At 42.9% G+C, this 16,179-nt stretch overlaps 1 long non-coding RNA gene across 1 annotated transcript; it reads right to left on the bottom strand.

The window, feature by feature from the left end:
• Positions 1-9,940: 9,940 nt before the first annotated feature.
• Positions 9,941-15,376, bottom strand: LOC129645038 (uncharacterized). The gene is made up of 3 exons (XR_008711128.1): positions 15,166-15,376; positions 13,706-13,830; positions 9,941-10,402 (listed from the first exon to the last, which is right to left on the bottom strand). It is a non-coding gene; the product is annotated as an uncharacterized LOC129645038 (long non-coding RNA).
• Positions 15,377-16,179: the final 803 nt, after the last annotated feature.

A 16,179-nucleotide genomic window follows, 5' to 3' on the forward strand; every position in this document is an offset into this window, starting at 1 on the left:
AACCATTTCATCCTCTGTCGTCCCCTTCTCCTCCCACCTTCAATCTTTCCCAGCATCAGGGTCTTTTCCAATGAGTCAGTTCTTTGCATCAGGTGGCCAAAGTAATGGCATTTCAGCTTCAGCATCAGTCCTTCCAATGAATATTCAGGACTGATTTCCTTTAGGATGGACTGATTGGATCTCCTTACAGTCCAAGGGACTCTCAAGAGTCTTCTCCAACACCACAGTTCAAAAGCACCAATTCTTCGGTGCTCAGCTTTCTTTATAGTCCAACTCTCACATCCGTACATGACTACTGGAAAAACCATAGCTTTGACTAGACGGACCTTTGTTGGCAAAGTAATGTTTGCTTTCTAATAGTGTAATGAGAAGGAAGCATAAAACATATGGGTGTCCATTTGCTTTGCTGTGGAAAATTCCAGCACACTCACTGTGAAGGTTGGGTACATAGGAAGTAAGTCTTCAAATACATCTGCAGTGTGGGAGGTTTCTTAGCTTCAGCGCCCTAACAAAATACCCAGACTTAGTAGCTTGAACAACAACAATTTATTTTCTCACAACTCTTGAGTCTGAAAGTCCAAGATCAAGGAGCCAGCATGGTCCAGTGGGAGCTCTTTTCCTTGCTTGTAGGAAGCTACCTTCTTGCTGTGTCCTTACACAGCAGGGAGAGAGATAGAGAGAGAGAAAGCTCTCTAGAATCTCTTTATAGGAGAACAAATCCCATCATGAAGGCCCCATCCTCATGACCTCATCTAAATTTGATGACCTCCCAAAGGTCCCACCTCCAAATAGCATCATGTTGGAGGTCAAGTCTTCAACATATGAATGTGAGGGGCACTGAATCAGTCCATAGCAGGAGGCATGAGATTGTCAGCTTTCAGAGGCAGATGTTACTGACGTTTAGTTCAGTTCAGTCGCTCAATCGCATCCAACTCTTTGCAACCCCATGGACTGCAGCATGCCAGGCTTCCCTGTCCAGCACCAACTCCTGGAGTTTACTTAAACTCATATCCATTGAGTCCATGATGCCATCCAACCATCTCATCCTCTGTCATCCCCTTCTCCTCCCACCTTCAACCTTTCCCAGCATCAGGGTCTTTTCCAATGAGTCAGTTCTTAGCATCAGGTGGCCAAAGTATTGGAGTTTCAGCCTCAGCATCAGTCCTTCCGGTGAATATTCAGGACTGACTTCCTTTAGGATGGATTGGTTGTATCTCCTTGCAGTCCAAGGGTGACCTAACACTCACCAGTTTCTAATTCTTGTCAATTTCTAGTGATGTCTTCATTACAATCCCCCACATCTTTGAAATTAAGCTTGGACATGTGATTAGTCATGGCTAATGAAATATAAAGCATGTCACTTCCAGGCCAAAGCATGACCATGCTGTTTCTCAGCTCTCCTGTCATCTCTTACCCTATCAAGCGAAGCCCTGAGCTTCTTGTGATGGTGTTATAGGTGGTATTCTCGTTATCATTTCTGCAGAAAAATCAATGCTTAAAACAAAACTGACTGATGCTCATAGATGCTGTGGGTTAAGAATTTGAACAGGGTAGAAAGAGCTTCATAATATCTGAGGCTGGGAATTCAATGGCTAAGGTCTAGAATCATCTGAAGGTTTGTTTACTCATATATCTGATGTTCAGGGCAAGATGACCCAAAAGCTAAGACCACCACCTGGATTGCCCATGGTAGCCTCTCCAGAACGTGAGGACTTGCTCACAAATAGTCACATCAAAGCAGTCAGATTTCATAAATGGCAGCCCAGGGATCCAGCTAAGAAAGCAGAAACTACCTAGTCTTGTGGAGCCAGTTTGGAAGCCATACATATTACATCAATCATATGCTATTAGTTGAGTATCAATAAGCTGACTCAGATTCAAGGATCGGAGACACAGATACCATTTCTTTATCAGAAGAATATCAAAAAATGTGTGTGCTTAGCTAGAGTCGGTGGGAAGAGAACTTTTTAAAGCTACCATTTAGGGTGCAGAATACCTGTTTGGAGCAGAGCCCCACTGCCCTTCCACAAAACCATGTGGAATAATAATAAACTCTTACTGTGTTAAGCCACTGAAGTTTGGTGGCAACATCCATGCCCAACCCAAATAGAATGTCTCCTTAATACCTCAAAGAGTTGATGAGCTTCCTCCATAAATATCAAATTAACCAAAACAGGAAAGACTTTTACTTTCGGCGAGTATAGCTCCAGTACTAAATTCATGCTTCAAAAGTAACCAAGTTATGCAACTTTAAACCAACATTTAGCCACCTGTGTTTAGAGGAACACAATATATATGGCCAATTTTTTATCAAGAGATTAGAGGTTCCTACTAAAGCCATGATAGCACATACCTGACCCGGGGCCCCGGCTGCCTGCTAAGGGGTCATTTCAAACATCGCCAATCAGTCTCAACACTAACAGTCAAACAGTCCCCTCCTGAGCCTCCAAAACTACTTTCTGTAAGATTCTTTCTAGTATAGTTCCTCTCTAAACCCACTTTATGTTTGTGTCTTTGTGTATTTACATTCCTGACTTTGGTCAAAATCAATGCAGGGGAGATAGTATGGAGTTGAATAACTGTTCAAATGTTCAATGTGAATAACTGTTCTACCAGTTATTTCACATGTGTGCTGTGCTTAGTTGCTCAGTTGTGTCTGACTTTTAGGGACCTCATGGACTGCAGCTCACCAGGCTCCTCTGTCCAGGGGGATTCTCCAGACAAGAATACTGGAGCAGGTTGCCATGCCCTCCTCCAGGGGATCTTCCCACCCAGATATCAAACCCAGGTTTCCACGTTGCAGGCAGATAGATTCTGAGCCATGAGGGAAGCCCATATTTCACATAGATATGCCAAAGTATAATTCTATGTGTGAAGTTGAACTAAAAGCTGGATGTGGAAGTGGGGGATCTACTGAAGACTTACTAGCAAAGATGGAGATCTGAAGTAACATTTCATCTCCCTGAGGAGGCAAGATGGATACACAAAACTGTAATTAGAGGTATGATCATGGATGATAAGGACCTACAGGTAAAGCACAGAAAAGCACATTATCAGAGTCAGGAGAAAAAAGATGAGACTTGGTCGAAGTAGAAGGAGATAGCTTTAGAGAGGGAACTGGGTTCAATTTGTCTTTGAAAGGAAGAAAGATGTGCACTGTAAGGAAGAATGCACAGAATATATAGAGGTGAGAATGCTCAGGGGAGGATCTGGTATAAGGAAGAAGCTGGACAGGCTGGACCCTGTGAAGTGTTCTCATAAAGCATCAAATTATCAAAGTTAGTTCCAAAGCCATCATGATCCCATGAAGAACCTGATTCAGTCCAGCTCCTGTCTTCAGATCAGGAAAACTAGGTTCAGATCAGATCAGATCAGATCAGTCGTTCAGTCGCGTCTGACTCTTTGTGACCCCATGAATTGCAGCATGCCAGGCCCCCCTGTCCATCACCAACTTGTCTCTTATTCTATGACCTGGAACAACTTGAAAAAATCAGGGAAAGTAAGGGGTCTGGGAGAGAGTGGGCAGTGAAGCAGAGGGTCCTGGCCACAAATCCAACTCTGCTTCTCCCTCACAGATGAGGATTTAACTCATCTGCCCCTCAGTTCCCCCTTTTGTCAAGTGAGTGTGAGATTCTGACTAGCACAATTTCTCTGAGAATTAGTTTGACCAGTGAACCAGTGAAGTTGCTCAGTCATGTCCGACTCTTTGCGATCCCATGGACTGTAGCCTACCAGTCTCCTCCACCCATGGAATTTTCCAGGCAAGAGTACTGGAGTGGATTGCCATTTCCTACTCCAGGGGATCTTCCCGACCCAGAGATGGAACCCAGGTCTCCCACATTGCAGGCAGACGCTTTATCACCTGAGCTACCAGGGAAGCAATTTTCCAGCACTTTTTATGGTTACATGGTAGATTTTCAAAAGAAGATGTGTATTATTATCACCACCATCATCATTGTTAGAAGCATCATCATCATCATTTCCATCATCTCATTAACAAAATGAAATGTCCCAGGGATAAATTCCCAAACTATACTTTGGAAAGAAATGAAAGGTAGACATCTGTAGAGAACACAGGGCTCATGAGTCTTGAGTCAGCAATAGAATGAACTTCAATTAAAAGATTAATTTAAGAATATTTTCTATCCTTGGTTGATTGAATCTGCAGAATTGGAACTCACGGATATGGAGGGCTGACTGTACTAATGAAATAAGGAAAGCAGCATTATGAAATCCCAGCACAAGTTAGACTTCTCCGGAGGAAGGCAGTACACAGATGTCAATTAACATTATTGTCAATACTGTAGTTGTTGGCTTATGCTGAGACTTAATGGCTGATATGTTAATAATATTAATAAATGAATAAGTAAAATGGGAGAAGGAGAAGGCAATGGCACCCCACTCCAGTACTCTTGCCTGGAAAATCCCACGGACAGAGGAGCCTGCTGGGCTGCAGTCCATGAGGTTGCTAAGAGTCAGACATGACTGAACAACTTCACTTTCACTTTTCACTTTCATGCATTGGAGAAGGAAACAGCAACCCACTTCAATGTTCTTGCCTGGAGAATCCCAGGGATGGGGGAGCCTGGTGGGCTGCCGTCTATGGTGTCGCACAGACTCAGACACGACTGAAGCAACTTAGCAGCAGAAGCAGCAAAATGGGAGAAAGCCATGCATGAACCGATGAAGGTAGCCCAAATATCAAGTAAAATCAGATATTGCCCAGTTCCTGTACTTGGTTATGTGAATGATGAGAAAATGTCCTCATGTAGGAGTCTTCCATCTTCTGAACACTGACACAAAATAATAATATTCATTCAAGGAAAAAAAGTTAATTTAAGAATATCATTCAGCCAAAAAGAGGGAGTACTAATGTCTGCCTACTACATGCAGCATATGTGAACACTGGAAATACTATGCCAAGTCAAAGAAGCCAGATGCAAAAGACCGTATTGTAAACTAGAGATTACCACACTAAGTGAAGCAAATCAGAAAGAGAAAGACAAATATCATATGATATCGTTCATATATTGTTGTTTAGTCGCTAAGTCGTGACCAACTGTTTTGTGAGCCCATAGCCTGTAGCCCTCCAGGTTCTTCTGTCCACGGGATTTCCCAGGAATACTGGAGTGGGTTGCCATTTCCTTCTACAGGGGATCTTCCCAACCCAGGGATCAAACCCGAGACTCCTGCATTGGCAGGAGGATTCTTTACCACTGAGCCACTGAAGTGACTCTACACAGTACGGATGCATCACATTAAAAGTGATGAACACAGACAGGGTGGGCAGCAACAACATTTAAAGATAGGAGAGGTTATCTGAGATCATACGATCTGTCCACATACGCTCTATTTAAACAATAACAAAAAGAGTGTTTTTGATAATTCCCCATTGTAATTCATTTCAGCAAAAGTCCATCCCAGGAACACTAGGATATTGAACACCAACTATAAATAAATCACATATGGTGAAATAATACCTATACTGAAATCAATTTCCTTTATTTTCCTACATTTCAATGCGTAGAGAAACTTATTACTTCAATGAAGTAATATTTTTCCCATGAACAGGAAAAGCTGTTACATTCTTCATTTGGAAGACAGAGATTGAAGGATGCTTTCTGGAGAAGGGAGTTAAAAGATGCCAATCTGAGTAGAAGGTGGATCATTGTGAACAGCTCTTCCCTCACTGGAGAAGGAAATGGCAACCCACTCCAGTATTCTTGCCTGGAAAATCCCACAGAGGAGCCTGGCGGGATACAGTCCATGGGGTCACAAAGACTTGGACGCAACTGAGTGACTGAGCACACACACTCCCATCAGTAGAGCTGGTCATCTTGCCAGAACCAGTGAGCAGAGTGGCACTTAAAGTCTGAGAGGGAAGCGTCTGAATTAGGAAAGCCCTTTGTTTGGGAGGAAAGCTTTGTTATCAAGGACAGGTAATGAACTGAGGACAGAATGCCCAGCTGAAGCTGTACCCAGAGTAAGGAAAAAGCCCAAACTCGTGCTTTCTGGCTCAGATTTGAGTCAGCAAACAAACATAATTTTTGAGTTAAAGTTGGCATGTAGCGCTGTAATAATTAATCTTGTGTCGATGTGTAGAAGGTCATCATTTTGGAGTTTGTAGACTAACAGACAGTAATAACTGCATGGACTGGGCCGCCTGAATTGAATTACAAATGTCTTATCAATAGTGGCAGCAACTTGGAGGGAGGTGAAACTTGAAAAAAAGGCTGGAAAAGTTTCATCCAGATCACTAGTCGTAAAAAAAAAAAAAAATGATATACATGAAACTTATCAACAATTCTGAGATTCCTTTCCCAAATTGAAACACGTTACAGGATGAGCTTTTGGAGGAATCTTTTTCAGAAAAGCCTTACTGCACACCAGGGGTTGGAAACACAAATCACCATCTACAGCTGAAGAAAGGAATACATTTAAAAAGCAGATTTTCAGAGAAGGACACAGAGGAAGAGAAACAAATGGACAAATAGGGTGGGCAGCAAGATAAAGTGACAGAATGAGATGGGGAAGGACAGAGATGAAAAACAAAGACCCCCAAAAGGAGAGTCACTTTATCCCTTCAAAATTTCTCCCATCTTGATGGAGCAATGGGAGAGTCCAACACAGATGGGAGGATATGAGGAAAGAATCAGGGGACACCAACTGGCTTCTTATTTGCTCCCAGACCCAAGCATGGGCCACCTCTCAGCTCCGATTAAGCAGGGTTTGTTTCCTTGTTGGCTAACACGCCAATGCATCATGACAAGAAGTTGGCATGGCCCAAGACTTAGAGCATGCAGAGTGCTCCTAGGAAGAGTCACGCGTCTTATCTGCCCCTGTGATACGAACTGCACAAAAGGGCACTTTGTGATCATAAAAGAGCTGTGGGTAGCCATGCTGATGGATAAGCCTGACTCATACACCCAGGACTTGGAGGACCCGGAGGCCGACCAAGGCCCCTGACACCTGACACCAGCCAGGGTGCAGGGTGACACTCACTCAGCCGTCAGTGTTTCACAATCCTTTCCAAACATTAGAACCTTGGGGGTTGCAGGCTACCATCTCAAGAAGAAAGGAAGTACCTTGTTTTCGGATTTGGTTTGTTGTTTGTTTTGCTCCCTTGCTCCCAGGTCTGTTACCCACTCTTCACAGTGGAAGCAGACTTCCTCTGCACCATGAACAGAAGCCTCGCTTAGTCCCAGGCATCCTGCAGAACTTCTAGAGCCTTCCTCACACAGGTTGCAGGTAGGAGATTAGAAGAACACAGCTCTGGAATTGTAAGGATGGAAAAGAAGAGGTAAAGAAAAGTCCACCTTTCAGTCTCCTGGGTGCCAGCATGTGTGCTCAGTCACTCAGTCGTGTCTGACTCTTATCGACCCTACACACTGTAGCCTGTCAGCCTCCTCTGTCCATGGGATTCTCCAGGCAAGAATACTGGAGTGGGTGGCCATTTCCTCCCCCAGGGGATCTTCCTGACTCAGAGACTGAGTCTGCGTCTCCTGCATTGGCAGGCAGGTTCTTTACCACTGAGCCACCTGGGAAGTTCCCAGTCTTCTGGGGTCCCAGCTCAAATATAAGTGCTCAGAACAGTGACTCTCTCCTAGAAAATGGGGCTGCTGTCCACCTACAGGGCAGCTGTGTTTCCTGGCTGGTGCACAGGAAAACACAGCCTAGACCATCCCTAGGCTAAAGTCAGAGTGCCTGCTGCATGAGCTGTGAGCACATGTGGTCCAGAAGAACCCGCTTTGCTTTCCACGGCTGTCCCTTTAAAATGTGGGGAGGGTCTACTCTCTCCCTGCGTTCCGTCTGCTTCCCTGGCATCCTAGGTTTCTGTGGGTGCTAAACCCTCAATGTAAAATAATGTGATATCTGTGTCACATTAACATTTCCAGAGCTTTTTTTTAAGTCAACCTCCTAAGAGACAAGTGAAAGTGAAGTCGCTCAGTCGAGTCTGACTCTTTGAGATCCCATGGACGGTAACCTACCAGGCTCCACAGTCCATGGGATTTTCCAGGCAAGGATACTGGAGTGGGCTGCCATTTCCTTCTCCAGGGGATCTTCCCAACCCAAGGATCAAACCCGGGTCTCCTTCATTGCAGACAGACACTTTTGCAATCTGAGCCACTAGGGAAGCCCCTTAAGAGACAAAAAGCACTATTAATCAATACTCAAAAACTAATGTGCTCTACCCTCTCTCAAATTTGAGGTTTGGGTATTTTGTACTATTTTTGAGTATTTTCCATAGATAAAATTTAAAATATCATCTTCAGTTCAGTTCAGTCGCTCAGTCGTGTCCGACTCTTTGCAACCCCATGAATCACAGCAGGCCAGGCCTCCCTGTCCATCACCAACTCCCAGAGTTCACTCAGACTCACGTCCATCGAGTCAGTGATGCCATCCAGCCATCTCATCCTCTGTCGTCCCCTTCTCCTCCTGCCCCCAATCCCTCCCAGCATCAGAGTCTTTTCCAATGAGTCAACTCTTCGCATGAAGTGGCCAAAGTACTGGAGTTTCAGCTTTAGCATCATTCCTTCCAAAGAAATTCCAGGGCTGATCTCCTTCAAAATGGACTGGTTGGATCTCCTTGCGGTCCAAGGGATTCTCAAGAGTCTTCTCCAACACCACAGTTCAAAAGCATCAATTCTTTGGCACTCAGGTTTCTTCACAGTCCAACTCTCACACTGTAAACAATTTTCGGTGATTCTATCAAGAGTTATTTTTTATCAGCTAAGAAATACCCATTTGAATTTCTGAAATAAAGAAAAATAAAATAAAGCTAAGTAGAAACGGGTTTCAGCATCAGAGTCTGAGTTAACACAGACTGGATCTGGTATAATTTTAAAGCCACTCAAGTTAAACTTAACACATCATAAACAGTACTCATCAAGTAATGCTTGGAAGTGTTTGAAGATATTTTTAGGAGTGCTCCCCCCTAAGTCCTGGATTTATCATTTTGTAAAGCAGTCCTGGAGGAAGCCACAGACACTGGAGTTTGTGAACCAGTCTGTACCTGGTACCTCTTTGCCCTGAGCCTCATGGGTCCCACGGGCCCCAGAACAATCTGTATTCCCCTGGTTGAAGATGATAGCATAATGTCAGTGTACTTAAAATTCAATTTCATTCTTCCTCATCTGTGCTCCATTATGCAAGCCTTTGAGACAGTCTCCAAAGAAGGTAAGCCTTCTATTGATTCCCATTCTCCTACATAGCAACTGGTGGGTAGCAAGCCATGGTATAATATGAGGGGGTGAAAATATTGATTCTAGGAAACTTAATATTATTAAAAGACAGTTGTATTAAATCTCTTTCCTGGACTTAGCCAAGCACTTTTTTTTTTTCCCTTTCCCATTTTCAGAAAATCAATGAAGCTAATACCCTTGTTAGTTTTAGAGTTTCTACGACAGCAGTTTCATGTCATCATAGAACCATCAGAAGGTTTGTAGGCTCAGCACTCGAAGCTTGCAGCCCTTGACTGACTGAAGATAACAACATTCCTCTCTTTAGTTATCCTGTGCTCAGAGAGGGCAAGTTGTATTCGGATTACATTTTCCATGTATCCGTTTTCTCCAGTGTGTAAAAGTCTCCAGATAATGCTCAGCCTTCACCATAAAATGCCTAAGTGCTTGTGATCAAGTTCGTTACACAAATGCAATTTGCAGTTTGGGAGAAGTCTAAAGAAATACAACCAGGAAGAATCAGCAAGGGGAGGGGGCTGCTTGATGGAGAACACCTGCCAACCAAAAACCCCAAAATCTGCTATTTAAGACTATAAGTCACACTGGCTTTCTGTGCACCATCCAAACACGAGCTTTCTTTTTTATATGAAGCAGCTGCCTCTGATTTGCAACAAGATTAAAGCATTTTGGAATCTCTCTCCAGATATCCAAGTTCTGATAGAATGTCTGCTATGTCATTATCGAATATAACAAGACTGTAATATGGCTCCAGAGTCAATGAACCAAAGACTGGAATCTTCTTATAATTATATAATATGAAACTTCTTGTAATTCTGATGCCATGAATTTGGAATTTGTGATTAATATGGGTGAGACTGCTAAGCAAGCATTTTCATTGTAGATACTGCAAACAGTATTTTAAAAATAAGATGGCAAGAATAATGCTGAAACTATGTGAAAAACAAACTGTTTTCAAGCCCCCCTCAAAGACTTTAGAAGCCACAATTAGCATGCAAATATTTGTGGTGCTTTTTATAGTTATTTTATAGCCCTTTTTTCTGGCTTCTCTTGAGAGTGGCATTCTCAAGCTTCTGATTGACCAAATCCACCTGGATATTCCAGACAGTATGAACTGATTTGCCCCAAACAGGATTCTCATTGTCTCTCTTCCTGTTTTCCCTCTTTCCATGAAAGGACTCATCTTTGACATCTAAAAGAGAAATCTGAAAAGCAAACAAGGACCATTGGTTAATGTTGACACTGTTTCGGAATTATCTGTCTAACTTGACTCCTCTCCTCTAGAATTCAGCTTGTCACTGCTTCTTCCCCACTCACTGGAGCCCTGAAAGGCCTCCCACCCCACCTACCAAGATCTCTGGTCCCAGAGACACCCTCCTGAATAAAACAAAGCCTCAGATCATATTGGAAACTGTCCTTGGCTTCACATCACCCATCAGTTAATATGCTGAGTCATCAGCATCGTGGGCCGAGAAGGCTCTGGACACAAAGATGATACAGACAAGTCTGAGCAGACACCAAAGCAGAAATGCCTGTGTCCTATTTGAGTGACGGTAGAAGACCAAGCAGACTCAAAAAGGAGTTGTTATTAGTGATATTTATACAAAATGGGTTACAGACATGAAGGGGGTCCAGACTACTGGAGACTTGAAAATCAGCCTGGGACTTTTTGACTTTATCCCTGCATCCACAGGGAGCCATGGCATGTCATGAGCAGAAAAGGCAGATGGAAACAATGTCCAATTGTTAACACCAACCCCCTCACCTACGTGTGTGTGCGTGCGCTCAGTCATTCAGTTGTGACTGACTCTGTGTGACCCCATGGACTGTAGCCCACCAGGCTTCCCTGTTCATGGAATTTTCTTTACCCCTGCACCACCTGGGAAGCCCAGTCCCCTCCCCTACCACCACACAAACAACTGAATAATGTCATCAGGCTACTGGTTATTTTCGCTAGTGACCACTTTGTCTTTCATAGGAAAAAAAAGAGAGAGAGAGAGAGAGATTGGCAAGTAACTATTTGTTTCCCTTTAATACACTTTGAATTTTTAAGTAACACTTTATACTGGCCCTACAAACATAAGCTCCATTCCAGGGATCAGCAATATGTTAGTAGTAGGCTATAATTTAACTGGGATGGTTCTTTCTCCAGAGGCTACAAAAATAGAAACACAGTACATCACCAGATAAAATACTAAAATATTAATGAGGGGATATCATTTCTTTGAACCAAAAATATGATGAAGAATGCATTAATGAAGGTTTCAAACTTACATGCAAGAAAGTCTAAGGCCTTTTCCAAAATGCTAATTGTTTAAAATTAGAATAAGATGTCTTTAATACCTATAGACTATCAGAGTTTGTCCATAGACCATCAGAGTTGGTCTATAGGTATTATCCTAAACACTGATGCACAATCCCAACATATAATTCCTGAGAAGCTCAGAATGACCACAACCAAATTGATTCCTCTCCAAAACTCTACCTCCATTAAGGGTATTAATATTCACCTGTTTACCTAAACTGGAAACGAGGCCATCATCCTTGTCTCCTGCCTCTCTCCCTAAACTCTTGCATCTTGGGTTTCCCAATGACCATCACTTATTTCCAACACATCTGCCTCAATCAGTCCTGCTCAACACTCCCCACCATCACTGCCTTATCATCAATCTCCCAAAATATTTCAGTAGCCTTTTCAATGGCTCTAACAGTCTAACAGCCAGCTGCTCTCTGCTAGTATAACCACTCCAGAAATTCACCACCCTGCTTTCTTTCTCCACTTGCTGATGTGTTCAGTCATGGCCAACTTTTTGTGACCCCATGGACTGTAGCCCACCAGGTTCCTCTGTCCATGGAATTTTCCATGCAAGAATACTGGAGTGGGTTGCCATTTCCTTCTCCACCTGACAACCCCCTTCCCCCTTCAACTTACCCCAAAGGTCCCTTCCTTGCACCCTCATCATTTCCCACCTTCTTCTCCAAGAACGAATGGTTTCCTCCTCTAGATTCTATGTCATTTTTTCCTTTCTTATTAGAACACTTAGCCCATTTTGACTACGATTTAATGTTTAACGCTCATTCTTCCCCAGTAAATCTGAGTATTCCTTGAGGTTCAGATCCATGCTTTATTCTTCTTGGAGTCTCTGGGGGAGGATAGCATATCTCCTGAGACATGGTACACCCTCTCAAATATTTGCCAAACTCAGATTGGTTTTCTTGCCAATGAAGTGAGGTATCTGATCATTTCCAATTTAAGCTTTTTAGATTTTGATGACTGCACATCTTATGTCACTTAAATTCCCTTTGTCCATCCTCTCCTTGTAGCTGTTTCTCTTTGGCCTTTCTAAGAGCAAACCTCTGACAAGCAGCATTTGGTAAAATATTTTGCCACTAGCTGGATGCTTACAGGAAGCACAAAGGAAAGAGTAAGTACAGTAAAAGATCTATGTGTATTTCAGCACCGACTTTAGAAAAACCCTATATATATACACCCCTATAGAGACAACCCACACCCTAATTCTGGCATTGACTTCTAGAGAAAACAGCTGTACTTAGGGACCCAGTTGTATGCTCCATTACTTGGCCAACAAAGGTCCATCTAGTCAAAGCTATGGTTTTTCCAGTAGTCATGTATGGATGTGAGGCTTGGACTATAAAGAAAGCTGAATGTTGAAGAATTGATGCTTTTGAACTATGGTGGAGAAGACTCTTGAGAGTCTCTTGGCCTGCAAAGAGATCCAACCAGTCCACCCTAAAGGAAATCAGTCCTGAATATTCATTGAAAGGACTGATGCTGAAGCTGAAACTCCAATATTTTGGCCACCTGATGCAAAGAACTGACTCATTGGAAAAGACCCTGATGCTGGGAAAGATTGAAGGCAGGAGGAGAAGGGGATGGCATCACCGACTTGATGGAATGAGTTTGAGTAAGCTCCAGGAGTTGGTGATGGACAGGGAAGCCTGGCATGCTGCAGTACATGGGGTCACAGAGAGTTGGACACGACTGAGCGACTGAACTGAACTGAAATGTGTGCTCCAGTGCAGATATTAGTGTGTTACATGGCTGATAATTACCTGTGGGAAAAAATAGCAGCATGATCCCCACAGTGATCACTCCTCGTGCCAGCTGAACGGCTTTCTCAAACCCACACCAACCTGACATAGCCAATTACTAATGTCAAGAGAGCAGGAAATGAATGGCTCATGGTTTGAAGCATCAGTAATTTAAATTAAAATGTTATAAAGATTCATCATTCTTCCTGGAGTGTAAATGAATGAAACTCTAAGTGTATGATAAAGACATGATAATTGCCAGCAAATTAAGTTCCAATAAAGATGAAGAGGGAAATCGGTCTTCTTGACTCTTGGACTATTTCCTTCCAAAAGTATTTGATTGTTTCACATTAGGAAGGCAAACAACTCAACTCTGTAAAGATCATGCTTTTGAGGTAAGTGTCACCAGGAGTCACATGGGAGAAGCTTCCATCGGCAGCATCCCTTGTACCCACCTGGAGCTGATGAGGTCATGTGCTCTTTAACTATGGTACTCCTCCAGTGAAGACTTGGTCCAGATATGTGCTGAATAAAGAAAGGGCAGGTTTTATTTCATCCAGAACTTCTGGAGCCCACTGATCTGTGAGAACAAGCGTTGCATGAGTCTTGATTCTACATTCAGCAAAGCAACATTGCATTTAGTCAGAGACCCTATAGGAATAATTTCCTAGAACTCAAACCACAGCTAGACCTCCTCTACAACACAGTTGGCTCTTCCACCTTCATTCCTCTGCCTCCTCCACTCTACAATTTCCCCTGGTCCTTTTAGTCCAAAGTCATTTTATCAGATAATCTCATTCAAAGTAAGATATTGAGGCTATGGTCCCATGTGTCGTGTCCTCCATTTGAGATCATTTAAAAGTCCTGTATGCAGGTCAAGAAGCAACAGTTAGAATTGGACATGGAACAACAGACTGATTCCAAATAGGAAAAGGAGTTCGTCAAGGCTGTATATTGTCACCTTGTTTATTTAACTTATATGTAGAGTACATCATGGGAAATGCTGGGCTAGAAGAAGCACAAGCTAGAATGAAGATTGCCAGGAGAAATATTGATAACCTCAGATATGCAGATGACACCACCCTTATGGTAGAAAGTGAAGAAGAACTAAAGAGCCCCTTGATAAAAGTGAAAGCAGAGAGTGAAAAAGTTGACTTAAAGCTCAACATTCAGAAAACGAAGATCATGGCATCCGGTCCCATCACTTCATGGCAAATAGATGGGGAAACAGTGGCTGGCTTTATTTTTCTGGGCTCCAAAATCACTGCAGATGGTGATTCCAGCCATGAAATTAAAAGACACTTGCTCCTTGGAAGGAAAGTTATGACCAACCTACACAGCATATTAAAAAGCAGAGACATTACTTGGCCAACAAAGGTCTGTCTAGTCAAGGCTATGTTTTTTCCAGTGATCATGTATGGATGTGAGAGTTGGACTGTGAAGAAAGCTGAGTGCTGAAGAATTGATGCTTTTGAACTGTGGTGTTGGAGAAGATTCTTTAGAGTCCCTTGGACTGCAAGGAGATCCAACCAGTCCATACTAAAGGAGATCAGTCCTGGGTGTTCATTGGAAGGACTGATGCTGAAGCTGAAACTCCAATACTTTGGCCACCTGATGTGAAGAACTGACTCATTTGAAAAGACCCTGATGCTAGGAAAGATTCAGGGCAGGAGGAGAAGGGGATGACAGAGGATGAGATGGTTGAATGGCATCACCAACTAGATGGACATGAGTTTGAGTAAACTCTTGGAGTTGGTGATGGACAGGGAGGCCTGGCATGCTGAAGTTCATGGGGTTGCAAAGACACGACTGAGTGACTGAATTGATTGAAAAGTCATTTAAAAGAGAGTTGGCATATACACACCACCATGTGTTATCCGGGATTCCCATGTGGAGCTAGTGGTAAAGAACCTACCTGTTAATGCAAGAGATGTAAGAGACACAGGTTCAGTCCCTGGGTCTAGAAGATCCCCTGGAGGAGGGCATGACAACCGACTGCAGTATTCTTGCCTGGAGAATTCCATGGACAGAGGAGCCTGGTGGGCTACAGTTCATAGAGTCACAAAGAGTTGGACACGACTAAAGTGACTTAGCATGCACGAAGGTGTTATCCAACCATCCACAGATGAAATTTGGGTTCATTCACTTAAAAAAAAAAAAAAATATATATATATATATATATATATATATATATATATGAAGTACTGACACACACTACAATGTGGATGAACCTTGAAACATTATGCTAAGTGAAAGAAGCCAGACACAAAAGACCACATGTTGTATGATTTTATATATGAAATGACCAGAACATGTGAACCCATAGACACAGAAAGCGGAGTTGTGGTTGCCAGAGGCTGGAGATAAGGAGTATGAGAAAGGACTGCTTAGTGGGTACAGATGTCCTTTTGGGGTGATGAAAATATTTTGGAACTAGAGATGGGTGTGTTGTGGGTGTATCTAATGCCACTGAAGTCTTCACTTTAATATAACAGCTAATTTTGTGTTTCGTGAATTTCACCACAATTTTTAAAGAGGAAGGAGATTTGTAGATAGTCAGCCAGGAGGCTCTTATGATGAGATTTTTTTCAGACATAGTGGAAATAGGGTAGAGGTTCCTATTAAGGAAATTTCTCAGGTTCCTTCCCTAAATCCCAGGAATGAGTTTGCCTTTGCTCAGGACTGCACTTGCCTCAGATAAAATATCCTAGCAGTGGCTTGTCTGGGAAGCAAGGTTAGCTCCAAGAAAGGCAGACGGGCTGGCTTCAGCCTTCCACTGGCAGGGATCCATCCTCTGCGGAGAAAAAGAAAACATAAGTAGCTAATGTTGACTGGAATTATTATTATTATTATCCTTATGCTATGTTGACCTTTTCTTTTCCATGGCCTAAAATCAGATTGTGTGCTGTTTATTCAGCTTTTGCCTGGG

Source organism: Bubalus kerabau, chromosome 2 (genome assembly GCF_029407905.1).
Source record: "Bubalus kerabau isolate K-KA32 ecotype Philippines breed swamp buffalo chromosome 2, PCC_UOA_SB_1v2, whole genome shotgun sequence".
Classification (NCBI taxonomy): domain Eukaryota; kingdom Metazoa; phylum Chordata; class Mammalia; order Artiodactyla; family Bovidae; genus Bubalus; species Bubalus kerabau.